Consider the following 18705-nt stretch of genomic DNA (forward strand, 5'->3'; position numbering starts at 1 on the left):
GAACATCCCTCCATGGCCTCTGCATCAGCTCCTGCTTCCTGACCTGCTTGAGTTCCAGTCCTGACTTCCTTGGTGATGAACAGCAGTATGGAAGTGTAAGCTGAATAAACCCTTTCCTCCCCAGTTTGCTTCTTGGTCATGATGCTTGTGCAGGAATAGAAACCCTGACTGAGACAGGCCTCTAATGGTGACACTGTGATGCGTGTCACCTTGCTTAGCCACAGGCTGGGAAATCAAGAGAGCAGATTGATTCTTTCTTACAATTTACATGGTAGGAAAGCCCTTGTTGCCCTCTGGGGCAGGGGGAGGGTCTTCAGTGAAATTCTTACGGCGATGAATAGAAAATAATTTTTTAGCTCCAAGTTGGTCTGTGAAAAGTGAAAGAATGCGCACTGAAGACACCACCAAGAGCGCATTTCAATACTTCAAAGAACCCTTATTTTTTCAGGCAATGGAGACTCTCCATTCACCGTCAGTTCCAAACTGTCAACTTGCTGATGCTGCAGTCTTTCCCGGAGTTTGTTTGGAGAAAGCAGCAGATGAACGAAAAGGAGAAACTGTACTTTACTTAAATAAGCTCCCAGCGTTCGTGCAGTATGTGATTAAGCGGCCGTGTTGGGACCAGAATCATTTCACATTCCTGAAGGGTGACACTCTGGGACTTGGTCTCAGGCTTGGCAATAGCCTGGACCAAAGACTGGGAAAAAGAATTCCAAAGTAAGAGAAAGCCGGTGGAGGGAGGGAAGTCAAGCAGGCCAGTGCTGTGGGGAGACTTGGCAGGCTTTGCTTAGCCACAGGACTCCAGAAGGGTAAGGATGAAGCTGTTCCACACAGCAGCCCTTCTCTAGGACTCTACGCGACACCCACCAGGTGTCCCAGGCAAAGAACATCAGAAACCATCCCAGGCACCTCTTACCCAGCCTTGAACCTCCTCTAGTTGTAATAACCCAGAACTTTCTGTCACGTAGCCATGTGACTCTTCTCTCTTCCACAAGAACAAAGCAAGTACCTTATAGCTGCTGACTGGAAGAGTCCTTGGGGAACAACATGGGGAAAACGGATGTATACAACCCATCTTAGAGGGAAGGATCCGTTGGTGTCTCTGGCAGCTAGGCAGGGTGGCTGGAGGACTTCACAGCAGAATTAGCATCTAACTGGGATGCTCAAGGGTGACTCAGGTTTGCTGGTGGGCAAGGACAGAACACATTTCAAGCAGAATGGGAATCAGACATCATTCATGGATATATCCCGAAGTGAATTTTATCTTGTCCCTAAGTTGCAACCCTGGGCCTGTTCTTGGGTACTTCCAGTCTAGTGAGGACTGGAGAGTATGCCACATGATAGTGAGTGGAGGGTTTGGGGAAGACCATGGACCAGTCGGTAGATACCCCAGAGCTTCCTTGGGAGCAAGAGGCCAGGCTGAAATATCACCTAAAGACAAGAAGGGTACAAGTCAAGAGAGCCACTGCAGATGCAGGAGACAAAAATGCTAGATAAAAGGATGTGAGAAAATGTTCCCTGTGGGTGATAGGAGTGAGGTGCAGCAGGAAGGAGAGAGGAGCAAGACAGCTTGGGGTGTCAGGAAGCAGACAGAAGACTCTAGTGGGAACTAGACTCAGCTATAATCCTTGGCATCTGCCCTCAGAAACTCTCTTCCTCCAGGGAAGCCCCACCTCCTAAAGATGCTACAGCTTTTTCAAACAGGGCCCCCAGCTGGAGACCAAGTACTGAAATGCCTGAACCTTGGAGGCCATGTCACATTACAGCTGTAACAAGAACCAGTAAAGATTTTAATCTGAAGACCAAGAAGGTTGGTTTTCATAACTAGTATGTCTGGCTGGAGAGATGTCTCAGTGCCTAAGAGCAATGCTCTTTCCAAGGATCTGGGCTCCATTCCCAGCACCCACACGGCCATCTATAACTGTAGTTCCTGGGGATCTGATGCCCTCTTCTGGTCTCCAAAGGAGCCAGGTGCTTATGTGGGGCATATACATACATGCAGACAAAGCACTCATACACATCAAATAAGAATAAATAAATCTTCAAAAAATAGAAGTTGCATGTTTTATTCTTCAACTACGTAAATAAAAACTCAGAGAATTTGGAAAGCATAGTTAAGACAATTAACTAAGATTTAAGAAATTTTAGAGCCGGGCGTGGTGGCGCACGCCTTTAATCCCAGCACTCGGGAGGCAGAGGCAGGCGGATTTCTGAGTTCGAGGCCAGCCTGGTTTACAAAGTGAGTTCCAGGACAGCCAGGGCTACACAGAGAAACCCTGTCTCGAAAAACAAACAAAAAAACAAAAACAAAAACAAAAAACAAAAAAAACAACAAAAAAAAAGAAATTTTAGATATATGGTTTCAGTTTTATTTGCTACCTTGAAGAAATTCTAAACACGGTGTGAGCCTGTGGCATCTTTTTCTGTTAGACTCAATAGTTGAGAAGGGTTAAGAGAGAGAAAGCAGGGTGAGGTCGCCCTGAGCATCCAGGTGAGATGGGAAGTCCCACCTGGAGAGAGAGAGAAGGAACCTAGCGGAACTCAAGCCAAGGCTTCTCCCCACGGTCACCCAGCGGTCTCTGTTTGACTGACTGTCTGCTCTGTAGAGAATGCCTTTGCGGTGCAGTGTTATCTGGGAAATTAAGAAATATTGTGGCAACAGTCTCCACAGCCAACAGCTGTTACTCTTCTTTTCATCAATTTCCTCTCAGGACGACTGACGTGTTAGCTTCCAGAAGGCGGGGCAGAGAAGCCAAAGTGAAAGCCCCATGGGTGACAGGAAACTTGGTGTGTGCCATTATTATCTTGTTCTAGGAGACGAGAAAAGACTAGTCTCTCAGCCTTGATCTTATTTATCTCCGAACATACAGTCCACTGTGCCTTCCAGGATCGTCTCTGGAGAAAGGAAGAAACCGAAACCCTATCTGGTGAGAGGCTATAACAAGAGTCACAGTTGGTTAGAAGAGAGGGGTTCAGACCTGCACTGGTCTCTCCACCAATGCATCCCCCCTTGGATACCTCATGCGCGTGTTCCTGAAGTTAAGAACCATCTCCTTTCGTGATTTAACTATCATAGAACTTAGAGGCAGATTAGCACTGAGAGCCAGTTCCACATGCCATGCTCAGCTGCCGGAAAGCCCAGCATGTAGAAGTGGCTATGGATAATATTCGCAAAACCCAATTTGGTGAAACAAATCAGTCGTTTTTGTTTGGGGCCATTTTGTCTCATTTTAGGGCACAGAGAAGAGAGAGGACCCACTGTCATTTCTTTGTTTTCACCTAATTCTTATCAGAGAAATTCAAAGCATACACCACATTAAGGAGAATATTTTCACCAGCCCCTGGTCATTGCACTTCAACAACTGTCAACATTTTGTCAACCCTGGCACCGGGAGCATGAAAATAGAAATTTAATCCACGGAGACTGCGTTTATATCTAGCTCTCCAGAAAACAATGAGCTATCCAAAGAGAGGCAGATTTTGAATCATCTCCTGGCCTGGATATATGGAGGAAGTGGCATTTTTCAGCTGATTCACCTCAGCTGGTTCATCACTGGTTTCTCTGTGTCTGGCACTGTCTGAACATGTACTCCAGGCTACAGGTAGAGCAGAATACCTGGCCTTACCTGACTGTTCCTGGTCACTGTCTGGAGCATGGTGTGTTCATGGAAAGCAATTGCCCTGAAGGCAGATTCCAGATCTACATTAGCAGTGCAGTTGAGCCAGCCCACGTGGTAGGGGATGACCCGAGAGTCCGGTTCTCTGCAACAATGTTATTTCTGTTCTATGCAGAATGTTGAGCAAAAGCCAGAGGGATACTGTGCTGGCTACACCAATTACAATGGTTCAGACCTGGCACTCTCACCTGTTCCAGGTTTCCCAGGTGTCCAGACAGCCTATGGTGTCAGCGTGCTTGTCAGGTGCCACCTACCTGCATTGCTTCCTCTGTTTCCTTTGTGTATCTCTCCAGCCATATGTATGTAGGTTTCTAGGACCTGAGAACTGTGTCCCCTCATGACTTAATGTCTGTGGAAAATAGTCCCCAGCCTCGTCAGCATGCCACTTGATAGGTCAGATGAGATTCTGCTTATAAAAGCATCAAGTGCAGTAAAACACGTTTTTATGGCCTGGCCCTAGCCAGCTCTTCTGAGTCCTGGGCTCTCCAGCCATTTGCCTCAGCCACCAGCCAGAGAGAGGCGCTCAGCTGCCAGCTCTCTTCTTTCCAGATGGTAAGTTCTTAGGATTCCAACTGAACTGTTGGAGTTAGGGGGCTGGTATGTCCCACGAGAGACCTGGCGTTGCCGCGTGACCATGGACTGTGATTTCTGTGTACTAAGAAAGCACCTTTGTTGTTTAAAGTGATCTGTCACTTCACGGGGAAGCCTGTGTGTGTGTGAGGGGGCAGCTCAGGCAGAGGCCATTTAGCCAACATGGTTGAACCCATCTGCTTTCTGTACCTCATACTCACACAATGTGATTCAGCTCGTCTCCAAAAAGCAATGGGGGCAGGAGGGAGCGGGGGGTGGGGGGAGGGTGCTGGGGTGGAGGAGGTTGTCTATACTCCCTCCCTGTGAGACGGGGAAGCCCTTTCTAACTCTTCTGATGGAAGAGATTCAGTAAAGCTGCCAAGGTTGGGCCATGAAAGGTGTACTCTGCCTTGTTCTCTTATGGAGCAGTCACTATATTTGATGACACCCATGGTACACAGAGTTCCCACACAAGGGCTCTGACTCCTGGCTCTGGCTGATGCTCCAGCCAGCAGACACATGTAACAGGAAGCATTGGGAAAATGGCAAAGCTGCCTTTAGGTCTTGTTTCTGAGGCCCAGAGTCACAAGCAGACACAAGCCGTCATCCCACACTGTCTCAGGCCTGCAAAAGGTTCTGAGAAACAATGACAGGTGATTGTTGTTTACGCAACTATATTTTGTCATTCAATGACAAGGACCAATGACAGACTTCTTTTTTTAAGATTTATTTATTTTATGTATTTATTTATTTATTTTATGTACACTGTAGCTGTCTTCAGACACACTGGAAGAGGGCATCAGATCCCATTACAGTTAGTTGTTGAGCCACCATGTGGTTTCTGGGAATTGAACTCAGGACCTCTGGAAGAACAGTCAGTGCTCTTAACCATTGAGCCATCTCTCCAGCCCCGACAGACTACTAAGAACCATTGTTTTATCAAGATGAGAAGCACGAGAGTGGGAATTCCACCTGGCAACAAGAATCTAGATTTGCACTGAAGGTTATGTTATCACACCAACCACTCTAACTTTGGTAGGGGGTTACCAGAGATGGATAACTGACAGATGCTGTATCCTACATCACTACACCTGGGTACATATTTCTGAAATCTCTGTTGATCCTACAGATGCACTTAGTAGGCCTTCCATAAAGTCCTTCAAAGCACTCTGACTCACCAGGTACATAATAATAGTTAAATAAGAACATGACATCCTTAGCATCTACAATCCAGTCAGGGCTCCAGTGTGTACGGGTGGTGAGAGGAGGCAGGGCTGATCCACCGAGGGCTCCCATATTGTAGAAATGCTGGAAATAATCCCCGTTCCTTCTCTGGAAGTTAAAATCTGGCTAGAAAAGGGCAAGTAATAATGTTTTTGGAGCCCAAAATTATCACAATTGCCAATATTTTGTGTTAATGTTAGACATCTGGAGTAAGACAAAGGGGTCATGCATGACATCAGAATACAGCCAAGAGGCCCAGAGAAAAAAATGGCTAAAAAAAAAGTGTTCAGTGGACCCCAATGCTAGTGGAGGAGCTGTGGGGTTCAGGGTACAATGGGGAGCCAGTTATGCATCATGCATCATAACAGTGATGTAAACAAATGGCCTGCCCCCTTGGCAGGGTACCTGCTGTGGGCTCTGAAGAGTTCTTCCCTGGAGACTGCCTCAGCAAGTAGCAAGACTTCTCATGAGGGGTCAAACTTATAAGACGTGGGTTAGAAGCAAAACAGAGAGAGGGATAGGAAAGATAGAGGAACGGAATGTTATTTCCTGCTCAGGGATGAAGATTGAACCTGCCCTGTGACCCCCACAGTCTCTTTGCCTTCTCCAGAGCCCAGGAGATATGTGATCTCTGCTTCAGCAGTAAATGAGCTGAGATAAACAGGTCTGGAGCTGAGGGTCTCATAGGGATCTACCGCGGCAAGGATAGAGAGTGGGTAAGGAACGTGGGGTTAAACCCTTTCTCAGGAATGTCAGGAAAATTCGCTCTGATTCTTGAAAATCTTTGGTCTGTTTTTAAAATTTCATAGTGAGTCATGGGGTGAGATTGGTAAGTCGTGGCCTTTTATATTTAAATGACCTTAGTGACCGTGCACAGCAGACTTTTTTCCCTTCTGTGCTTAAAATTCAAGCAAGGCTGTGTACTTTTGGTGGGCCAAAGTGTGCCCCTGAGAAGTTAGGCCATGAAACACATCTGGTGTAAGAGGAGAGGAGAAGAGACATGGATGAGAGATAGAGGAAAACATGCAGACAGGCAGACAAGAAAGAGGGACCAGGAGAGAAGGCAGAGAGAAACTACAAGGAGAGACACAGGGGCAGACAGAGGGATCTGTGATACCTGGGAACCCTTTTATCCACAGCACATACCTAGTGGTAGCAGGTGATAATACAATCCAGTGGAATTGATTGCCTGTATATTCCACTCGTGGAAGCACAGGAAGTTCCTAAAGCCCATAGGTTACTCTGTGCATTCCCAAAACTAGTTCTGCTGAGTTGAGATCGGAGTCCAGAAAAACATATTTTTGACCATTTATTTTATATGATCTACCCTCACACACACATACACACACTCACACACACATATATTCAAACACACACACAGACACATAAAAACACAGAGACACAAAACCACATATACACTCACACAGACACACACATATACTCACATACAGATATACACTTATATACAGACACACATACAAACACACACACAGAGACACATGCAAACAGACCCACATACACGCATACACACATACAGACACACACACACACAGACATACACACACACAGACATACACACACACACACCAATTAAGATTATGGTATTGAACAATACCAGCTAAGTCTCAAAAGGAAGAGACCCTTCCTTCCCCTCCTTCAAACTCTCACACAGTGGATCTCAGCCTTCCTAAAGCTTCACCCCTTTACCATTTTCCTCATGATATGGTGACCCCCAACCATAAAATTATTTTTGTTGCTACTTCATAACTGCAGTTTTGCTACTGTTATGAACCATACTGTAGACATCTGTGTTTTCTATGGTCTTAGGTGGCCCCGGTGAAAGAGCCATGCAGCACTCAGAGGTTGAATGATACCCACAGGCTGAGAACCACTGCTCTAGAGATTCCAGAAGTAAACTAAAGGTGGAACACAAGCATTCCTTGAAGAACAGCAGTGCCCACCGCAGATTTAACCCAGCCTATGGGCTCTGCAGCAGAGGACAGAACAAGCCTCCTGCAGCCAGGTCCTTTCGCTCACACTGCGACTACCGCACAGCTTGCTCTTGGTTGGGGCAGAGTCAGCAAGATCTGATTTCTTCAGCCCCTGATCACCTCACGCACACCCTGCACATCTGTTTTTCTTCCTATTCTCCTGTCAGGGCGGATGAGGCGGAAACACACCTGTGCTCACAGGAACGGCAGTGAAATCTGATCAGAATGTGCTGGGCTGCAAAGCACCACCTGTATTCCAAAGGCCATAAATTAAATCCAACGCACAGAAGATGGGCAAGGACAGACATCAGAACCCCATATTCCACAGCTACATCACCAACGGTGATGTGGGAGAGAGAAGGGGAGATGTGAGGAGGAGCAGCGGGCATTGCAGGTGAGAAGGGTAGGGTAACAGTTAGGAAAGCTGGGGTTTAGCCTTGTCAGACTTATTGCTAGGTTGGAGCATAAAACTACGGCTCTATTTTCCCTTATCTGAAAAAAAAAAACATATCTTCTGATTTCCTAGGGATTTAGACATTGCAAATAGCAAATGATTTAAATGTTTAGAAACTGCGATCTAAATTCTATATAGAAGGATGTCTTAGTTAGGGTTTCCAGTGCTGTGAACAGACACCATGACTAAAGCAACTCATATAAAGGACATTTAATTGGGGCTGGCTTACAGGTTCAGAGGTTCAGTCCATTATCATCAAGGCAGGAAGCATGGCAGCATCTAGGCAGACATCTAGGCTAGAGAAGGAACTAAGAGTCCTATATCTTGTTCCAAGACAGTCAGGAGAAGCTAACTCTTCCAAACTGGGCGGAGCTCCAAAGCCCGCCCCCACAGTGACGCACTTCCTCCAACAAGATCACGCCTACTCCAACAAGGCCACACCCCCTAATAGTGCCACTCCCCATGGGCTTAGCATATTCAAATCACCACAAAGGACAACTGTTATTATTTCTGATATGTAATTATAATATACAAACCTGGGATTAGCTACATAATTAGCTACATAAAAGGCCCAGCACACAATTCCATGTGCAAAGCTATTAGGAATTTCAGCTCAATGTCCTAGGAACCAAGCAAGGCACATTCCATAAAATTGCTCCCACATACATCAAAGCCCGAAGAGGAATGGACATCTCTGAAGCTGGGCAATCAAACGTAGCTGACTTCATTGGAACATGGGCAAGCTGGAGAAAATCACCTAAGCCCACAAAGATAGACATGTTTGCTGTTTTGTCAACTTTTCTACCAGAGGTCCCCACCACTAGAGGCTATGTTGAGGAGTAAGGGAACTAAAAGCCAGGGAGAGGGGGAAGGAGATGACAAGATAACTTGCTTCAGGATGTACTTCTTTCTATAGCCACTTTCAAAGATGCACCATTACATGTTATAAAAAACATATGACAACATATTTAAATCTGTTGAATGGATGAGACCTAGCTAGTTATATTTAATTGTAAAAGTTGTCAGAATCAAACCTTTACCAAAAAAAAGGTAAAGTTTAAGCCAAGCTATGCTGCAAAGGTCAGATCTCACACAAGACATTAATCGGGAGTGGGGAGGGGAAAAATGGAGCAGGGACATAAGAAAGAGACAGAGAGAGAGAGAATCGCAAAAGTGAGATAAGAATAGACAGAGAGAGAGAGAAGGAGATGGGTAGGGAGAGGGAGAGAGGAAGAGAGAGAAAGAGAGAGAGAGAGAGAGAGAATCATAAAAGTGAGACAACGAGAGATAGAGAGACCGAAAGACAGAGAGAAGGCTATGATGGTTGGGGACCTTTTAAAGGGTATAAGGTCCCATAGAGAAAATCCATGACTGGTGATGACAGTGAAAATGTTTCTCATTCGGTGGCACTGCCTGATGACATGGCTGCTAACACTGAGTCCCTGAGGTCAGGCTGGGGAGTGCCTGATTCCTAACAACATCTGAGTAGGCACCACCCATGAACTATACCCACCCTTGTTGATACTTGTAGTCAAGGATTGTTATTTCGAAACAATTTATGTAATCCTTTAGTCAGTCCTAAATGAGACATTTGTATCACACCCCTGGCATCAGGGACCATTATAGAAGGCCTAGGGACCATTATAGAAGAGGTAATGAAAGGGGAAATACAATAGATATTCTAAAATTAAAGGGGCATTTGAGCAGTCGTGTGGAAACTTGATATAGTAGAAATACACACACACATACACACACATACACACATTCACACACACACATACACACATACATACACACATACACACACACATACACACACACATACACACATACACATACACACACACATACATACATACACACACAGACACAGACACACACATACACATACACACACATATACACACACATACACACACATACACACACATACACACACACATACACACACACATACACACATACACAGACACACACATACACATACACACACATATACACACACATACACACACATACACACACATTCACACACATACACACACACATACACACATACATACACACATACACACACATACACACGCACATACACACAGACACACACAGACACACACATACACATACACACACACATACACACACACATACACACACATACACACATACATACACAGACACACACATACACATATACACACACATACACACACATACATACACACATACACATAAACACACACACATACACATACACACATATAGACACAGACACACACATACACATATACACACACACACACAAAGGCAATCTAAATGAAATTGCCAAATAATAGGAGAGTCAAAGACCCAACTATCCACCTCTCCTCACCAAATGAAGCTTTCAGTAGTGTGAATTGGTTACATCTAATTGAGTTGTTCACCAAAGAGGTCTCACGGGAATCCCCAAACATCCCAAGCTGTTACCAAGACAATTAGATTGCTCTCCACAAATTGCCAGCAAAGCCCTATTACTAAAGACGACACCTGTGTAACTCATTGAACACAGAGATGTGGAGCAGGTGCCTCTCTGGAGTCTTTGTCCTTGTGCTCCAGCATCCTTGTTACAGGAATGTACTCCACATACTATCCAAAGAGAAACATATACACCAAGCCAGGCACAAACCCTTTACAGTGTACTACCTATAAGATGTGCTAGGGCAAGGCTGGCACAAAGCTTATGGGAGTGTCCAACCAATAATTGATCTGACTTAAGGCCCACCTCGCAACCCCCATACAATGTCCATCTATGGATAGCTATGGATATCTATGGCTATCTATCGAGTCTAGATAGTTCATAGACCTAGGGTAAAACCGAATGATACTGGTCTTTTTTAAAAGAAAACATGATAAGATGATTTCTAGTGATATTCTACTATACTCATAGATGAGTGCCTGGCTCAACCAACATCAAAGAAACTTCCTATGAGTACAGAGACCCACAGCCTGATAGTAGACCGAGAATGGGAGGCCTTGAACTACTCAGCCCTAACTGGGATGTTTCCATCAAATCCCTCTCCTCAGCACTCAGGGAATCCTGCAGAAGAGAAGGTGGGAAGAGCCAGAGGGGATGGAGGATACCAAGAAAGCAAGGCCCTCTAACCCAGCATTAGCAAAGCTCGTGTGACCTCACAAACTGAAGCAGCAGGCACAGGGCCTGCACAAATCAGCACCAGGCCCTTGGTGCTTGTATTATCTCCTCCAGTTTAGCGCTTTTATGGGATTCTTGATGAGAACTGTGGAGTCTGGTAACCCTGAACCCATGTCCAGTGGCCTGTCCAGTTGTGGGAGAGCCACCATGCAGTGTCATGGTTTGACGACAGTGATCTTAAGAACACTGAAGTCCAGGGTCAGTAACTGACCATGTTTCTCTAGCCTCGTCCTCATTCAGGGAGTTCACTAGGAGAAGGATCTGGAAGCGCTGAAAATGGCTTCCAAGTGGAGAGAGCCCGGCACACTGCTGCTTCTCCTGTAGACCCCACCTAGGGGACACTCAGCTTGGACATCAGTTATCCTATGATTTACACACTGGGGAATTTTAGAGAAAATGAAAACCTGATTGACCCACAGGACAAAAAAAAAAAAAAAATCCAATTGTAACATCAATGTTTCCTAGTGTACAAAGAAGGGAACACTTTTAGCACTAGTGAGTTCCTGATAGATAACTGACTGTTGACCAGGTTCAGTGCCAGCCTAGATGGTAGGAAGGGCAAGAGACACCAACTTAATTGAATATTGCCTCCAGATGGCAGGCAGGCAGGCAGGCAGGCAGGCAGGCAGGCAGGCAGGCAGGCAGGCAGGCAGGAAGGCAGGAAGAGTTCCTCCTTTTTTCCCTTTTACTGTATTTTGGTATTATTTTTCATTCATTGTGTTTTTGTTTTTGTTTTTGTTTTTCAAGACAGGGTTTCTCTATGTAGACCAGACTGGCCTCAAACTCAGGAATCCGCCTGCCTCTGCCTCCCAAGTGCTGGGATTAAAGGTGTGTGCCACCACTGCCCAGCATTCATTGTACTTCTAAAACACCTTTTTTTATTTTTTATTCTTCTACTTACACTTACTAATTTGCACTGACATATTTTCTCATTATAGTTACTCATATTTTTAACACCTTGATAATAATCTCTCTCCCTAATCTTCTTTTTCCTTCCTTCCTTCCTTCTTTATTAACCTCGTTTCTTTCCTGTCAATCCTTTGTTTGCCTCTTCCCTTTCCTCCATCCCTTACGGCCATTACTTTCCTTTCATCTGGTTTCCAGCAACATAGCTAAGCTTGCGTGATGCTCACGGTTTCCTTTCTATGGTTGTTGGTGACGTTTGAATGATTTTAACTGCGTTTCTGTACCCGGGTTTGTTCTGTGTTGTAGCTGTCACGGCTGTGTGTTTTCTCCTGTCTGAGTGGTATTGAGGATGGAAATCTCCAGGTAACTGGGAAAGACATTCATCCCAAAAGATATACAAGTTGTGACACACAACAGAACACAAAAGTCATAAATAAGCAAAACAACACAACCCTTCCCAAATATCAGCAAAATGTCACCGAACCTCAGTAAATGAACCTAATGACCCAGAAATGGGTGAGATGTCACACAAAGAGTTCAAAAGTCTACTTTTAAGAATAATAATGGTCAGACTGGAGAGATTGCTCAGTGGTTAAAAGCACTGACTGCTCTTCCAGAGGTCCTGAGTTCAATTCCCAGCAACCACATGGTGACTCACAACCATCTGTAATGGGATCTGATGCCCTCTTCTGGTGTGTCTGAAGAGTGCAATAGTGTACTCACATGCATAAAATAAATAAATACATCGTTTTTAAAAATGGCCACAAAGAAGGCTCAAATGAGCAGTCGGATAAAATTAAGAAGTCAATTTAGAACATGCGTGAGAATGTCCACAGCGTGAAGGAGAAATTCAACAAGGAAATTGGGGGTTTGAGTTTTAAAAAATGTTGGAACTGACCTAGAGAGTTCCAGAAACCTGAAGACACCATCAGGGCCCCGTGGAAGTGATAAGTAGGTGGCCCTTCCAGCTCCTTGCTGCTTGCTGTAACCATCCCTCTGCTTAGTGTAGTCAAGGGAGGGACAGCAAAGGTGACCTGTAGTCAGTTTTCACTGGGAAACTTTCTGCTATGAAATCCTCACCAGAGAGCTAAGTTTGCAGAGAGTGGACCTCCTGAGGGAAGCAGCTCTGGAGTCCATGCTGGGGCCAGGGAGGGAATCAGATGTCACGTGGGGGTAAGCACAAGTCATTCTGCAGAAGTTTGCACTCTGTGGGGACATCGGGAAGTCTGCGGCCATTATCCATTTCCCTCTGGCAAAAGCACAGCTGTTGGCAGAGAAGTCTGTGAAATCTGGAGCAAACTAATTTTTCCCTGTCGTAAAAGAAATTTAACTTATATTTTATCAAGGAAACACATATCTCTTTTTCTGCACATTGGAGGTTGTTCTAAGTGCTCTTTTTAAGTAGTAACACATTAAATCTTTTCATTAACCATGGAGAAGTATTAGCATTTACCCCATTTTACTTGAGAAGGAACCATGGCACCAGGACTGAGAGGAGAGGCTAAGTAGCTTTCCCAAGATTCCACAGGTAGAGGATGGGCTAAAGCAGGATCCATACAACAAGCTTGTAGCTACTTTGCTCCAATTCTGGGAAGACTTGTGCCAGAACCTCATCTTCCCTGTATAAAGGTTAAGAAATATAAGATAACGAAGATGAAGATGTGGTCTGAGGCACAGGTACTAGCCTTGCAGAGGGTAAACATACAGTGTAGGAGGTTGGTACGTGATGGCTACTAGACAGTCACTATTGCGCTTGTGCTCTCAACACTTACTGGGGTGGCTAGTTCAGCTTGAACTGCTGGTGGCAAGTGGAAGAAATAGTCTCCATCATCTCTGCCACAAAAGTGAACAGCTATAAGTGTCACCTTTCCCTCACACAGAACAGGCGAGTTACAGTCAGAGAGGTGTCTCAGCTGTACTGAAGCAGTGAGCCCAGAGACCACCAGGCACCGAGCCCAGCCCTTTCCTTCCCCAGGCCTGTGTTTGTCTGCATCTCCTAAAGTCACACGTGGAGACTGCACAACAGTGGTTAAAGCAGCTGGAGCGAAGCCCACTGAGGAACCCTGGGGTCTCATAGAAAACATTGTTACTGAATGTTGCGGCATCTTTCACACTCTGATAGAACAGATTTATATAACCAGGCATGGTAAGAGCTTGGGTATGGGAGTTTGGACCCTTTGTTGATATTTATGAAAAGTTCTGGCTCCTTATTCACTCTGGGGTTTGCATTGTCCCCCATCTCTTTCATGCCAAGTTTGTAGAATCCTGTTAGTTTGGTTGTCCATGTGGCTGTTATTTAAGCTAGTATGATCTCTAGTGGTTAATTCTTTATAAGAATCCTCTTTACCCCCTTTTATACAGAAAACTGTTTGGGGAAATTATTCCAGATGATAAGGTGAGAGGTGATTGAAACTCATATGCTTGTCTAACTAAATTTTTATCATTATAAAACCATCTTTTAAAAAAGTGTTTCTGTGTGTGTGGGTTTGTGTCCACATGAGTGTGGGCACACACACATGGAGGTCAGAGGTTGGTTTCCTTAACCAGCTCTCACATCCTACCTTGCTTGAGACAGTCTATTGTAGCAGGGTCTCTCTCGTTTCTGCCATTATACTGTACACTGCATACAAGCTGGCCTGTGACCTTCCAGACAATTCTGTCTCCACCTCCCATCTCTCAGTAGGAGTGCTGGGAATAACAAGTGAAAAGGCTAACAGTAAACCTTTTAGATATTTTATCAAAGTTCTTCCTCAGGGGAACCTGGCCACCCCTTTATTCAAGGGGTTCTGGGTCTGCAAACTGGCTCAAGTCTGGAAATGGGCCCCAGGCCAAGCTTGCCTTTTGCCATGACCTGATGTAGCCTTCCTTTTATTTATTTGAAAATTGCTCTGCTTGTACAGATTTAAACAGAGCTGTGGTAGGCTTCTTATCTATTTCAGGCCTGGGAAGACTAGGTGATTCAGTGCTGCCCTGGTCCCTGCTGCTTCAGGGCAAGCTCTTCAGCCATGAAGCTATGCCCCCAGCTCCCTCTGTTGTGTGCTATTGCACCTATGGATGTCATAATTTCATGTTCTTTTGTCTGTAATGTTTGTGTGTGAGCAGGGCTGAGTACTATCCTCTCACCAAGCCATCTTCCTTTGAGGGCTGTATATTTATTTGTTCACCTCCCCCTTCCTGACCTGCCTGAAACCTTTGGTGTAACTTTTAAGGGAAAGCAGATTTAGGAATGCATAGGGTAAGGGTGGTTGGAGAAGCACTCTTTGATTATCTGCATCCCGGACCACACCCAGATAGCAGACTCCACTAATTGCTTGCTGATTGTTCAGTTGCTTTCAATAACACTCCGGGGCATAAATCACTCCACAGTCAGATCCAATTAGATTTGGACTCCTTCACAGGGGTAGTTCTAAGGTCAGTGTTTGAGGTTTGTCATGACGCCCAAGAGGACTCTCATTAACTGTCTCTTTCCCTGGTTCTATCATGAAATGACTGATCTTGGGTTTTCTTCTGAACTCTCTTCCTAAATGCTTGCTTCGGAGACTTTTTCATCACTTGGGGGTGGGGGATATGGAGTGTGATCTTCCCACACATTTAGTTTGAAACAAGATCTCAGGAAGGCCTGCTTTTCCCTCCAGGGAAGACTTCTGGGCCTCAGCTCTCTATACCTGCAGCAGGGACAGTGCAAATCTCTCCAAGTGTGGCGTCTGCCTCGGGAGTAGGGCACTGGGTAAGACGGAAGCCTCAGATTTCTAAACCTTTTCCCTCTTAATATAACTCTATGCCCCACCCCACCCCCAAACAAGCTTGCATCACAAATGGCTTTAGAAAGATGAAACTCAGTCAGGCAGTGGTGACACACACCTTATAATCCCAGCACTTGGGAGACAGAGGCAGGCAGATTTTTGAGTTCGAGGCCAGCCTGATCTACAGAGTGAGTTCCAGGACAGCCAGGACTACACAGAGAAACCCTGTGGGTGGGGGGGAGAAACCCTGTCCTACCTGGTACAGGCTTGGCTCTTTTGGGGACTATCCCTGATACCTTGTTTAATTTAAAGTCTTCTCCGAGTTGGGCCCCCATGCCTACTGATGGTGTTGAGTACTGGGTAGTGGAGACCCTGTTGCTTCTCACAGTGTGTCGTTATTTCCTGTTGTCGTGATAAAGTGTCCTGACCTAGGTGGGCTACAGAACAAAGTGTATTTGGGCTTACATTTCCAGAGGGTTAAAATCCAAGGTGGTGGATCAAGGATATAGTAGCAGGAGCTGAATTGGGGCTCATCTCTGGAACTGCAAGCACGAAGCAGAGAACACGCTGGAAATGGGGTGTGAGTTAGAAACTGAAGAGCCTTCCCCACAGTGACACACTTCCTCAGGCAAGGCCATGCCTCCTAAACCTACCCACCCAAAAGCCACCAACTGGGGACCATGTGTTAAAAAATCCAAGCCACTAGGACACATTCTCATACAAACCACAACACGGTACTCAGCAGGAAAGTCTGCCCCCTCCCTCAGTAGCAAAAGGGTGTGGTTGCTGGCCACCTCTCTTTGCCAACTGCACCTCTCAAGTGACGCTAATATTCCAAATCTGCGAGCCAACCCTCTGTTGCTTCCCCCTTGCCAGAGTGATGAATTAAAAGTTTTATCTTCATAGTTCTAACTTGCAACTCCTCAGTCATTTCTATAATGTTATCCAAAAGATACCATTGTTCATTAGGGCCTTTCAGATTGGCATAATCAGCCATTTCTCTCTTATTTGAACTGTCTTCATTCCTGTAATATTTGTGGGTGCGGTGGCTGTTGGAAGCCTTTGAGATTTGCAGAGCTTTGCAGCTGTGGAAAAATCTCCACTAAAGCTGCTCAGCTTAGTTTAACTCAGATGTCTGGACCTGGTGTGGTTAGCAGAAAGCTTCAATAGAGCAGTAATTACTTTTTTAGTATTGTAATATACGGGAAGAAAATCCTGGCTTCCAAGTTGGGAAGTCCTGCTGCGAGTCAATAGAGCTCCCACCTCTGACCTCTCAGAGGTAGGGACAGGAGTCTTGTGACTCCCAGGATAGAGCTGGGGAGCTCTGAGGTCCCCCAACCAGGTCAGAAGAGATGAGTGTGGGGCTGAGGTCACTCCTGGCATCTGTGTCTTGGCTCCTGCCTGGCGGCTAGGTCTGGAAGGCCGGTGGCTGGGAAGGAGGCCTGGCTTTGTCCTTTGTTTCTCTGGCCCCAACAAACACATCTGAGCTGTTTGAGTGTGTACTCACTTGAAGATCTCTGGCATCCCAGGCATCTTTGGATGAGCCCAAGCAAAGTGAGAAGGACACAGCCAATCCAGGCCTCTTTGGATGAACATCTGGCGACTGTCAAGTGTAAGGAAACTCAAAGATACACGAGACATCATGACATAGTGTGTTCCCTGACTGAAGGGAGCAAGGGGACAAGAGGGACAATCCCAGCCTGCACAAGCAGCAAGGTGCCTGAGAGATGAGGTGGCAGAGAACACTTAGCACTCAACCCAGCTGTTAGAGTCGTTTCACCAAGATGAACTATGGAGTTGGTTTTTCATCAAAACATCTAAGTTGGGATTCTAAACTTCCTTAAGCCTCTGGGAAAGAGGGACCTGATTCTTCAGGCCAGGACAGCCAGTGTGTAGTCACACTCAGCTGCTCCCCAGCCTCTCCTATCCTGTCTCAGGGAGCACCGAGAACCTCCCTGGGTGCTCAGAGATATGTGCTGTGAGACAGGCCTCTTAAAAGCCAGATGTCTTACTATCTCCACACCCACTGGGATTTCTGGATCTCTGGTGACTTAAATAAGAGTGTCCTTCGTAGGCTCAGGCATGAACATTTCAACTGGGCTAAGTGCACCCCATCACTCCGTGTATCTGACTGGATATGGGGGGGGGGGTGATTTGAGAAATCCCAAAAGTCCCCACTGCTACCCATTTATCCTCTGAAAGTTCTGCACTACTTGACAAATAGTGATCATGACTTGGAGTATGGCCCTCTAAGATCTCCTCCTACCCAACCCCTGTGATTGCACCTTTACAATACAGACATTTCTTGGGAAAAGCAGGATACTCTTCACTCCATTGAAATGTCATTTATCACAAGTTAGCTGTTGAGTAAGGATGGAACTGCCTGGAGTAGGCCAAGGAACAGGCAGTTTTGCTAAGAAGAGAAAGGAAAAATTGTTCACAGCATGAAAGAAGGAGGCACAGTAGCTCTAGGCTAGGTCAAGTAGACCCCAAACTGCAGGATTTCCCTGTGGAGGAAGTGTGAGCTGCCTGAAGTGTAGGAAATGAAGAAGGAACAGGAAGAGTCCTGGGAGGGTGGAGGACAAACAGAGAGAAAGGAGCCATGACAAAATGTTCACAGTAGAGTCATTTCACACAGATTCACAAGGAAAGCTGACAACAGATAAAAATAACACTGAGCCATGACACCTTCAGCTGGCTTCTAATGACTTGTAGACACCACTGACAGCCCTCCCTATTCTTCATGGCCCTGCAAAGCCAGCCAATACACACAACTAATTATCTAATTTTATGTGAATTAAGTTAACTAAATGAACAGACATTGCTCTTTTGAGCAATGGAGACTAATATCCAGTACACAAGGATTTTAGGTTTGCTCATGCAAACAAACATCAAACAAGAAAGCCAGTTCTTCCCTGGGTCTTTTTTTTTTTTTTTTTTTTTTTTTTTT

This window comes from Mus caroli, chromosome 17 (genome assembly GCF_900094665.2).
Source record: "Mus caroli chromosome 17, CAROLI_EIJ_v1.1, whole genome shotgun sequence".
Classification (NCBI taxonomy): Eukaryota; Metazoa; Chordata; class Mammalia; order Rodentia; family Muridae; genus Mus; species Mus caroli.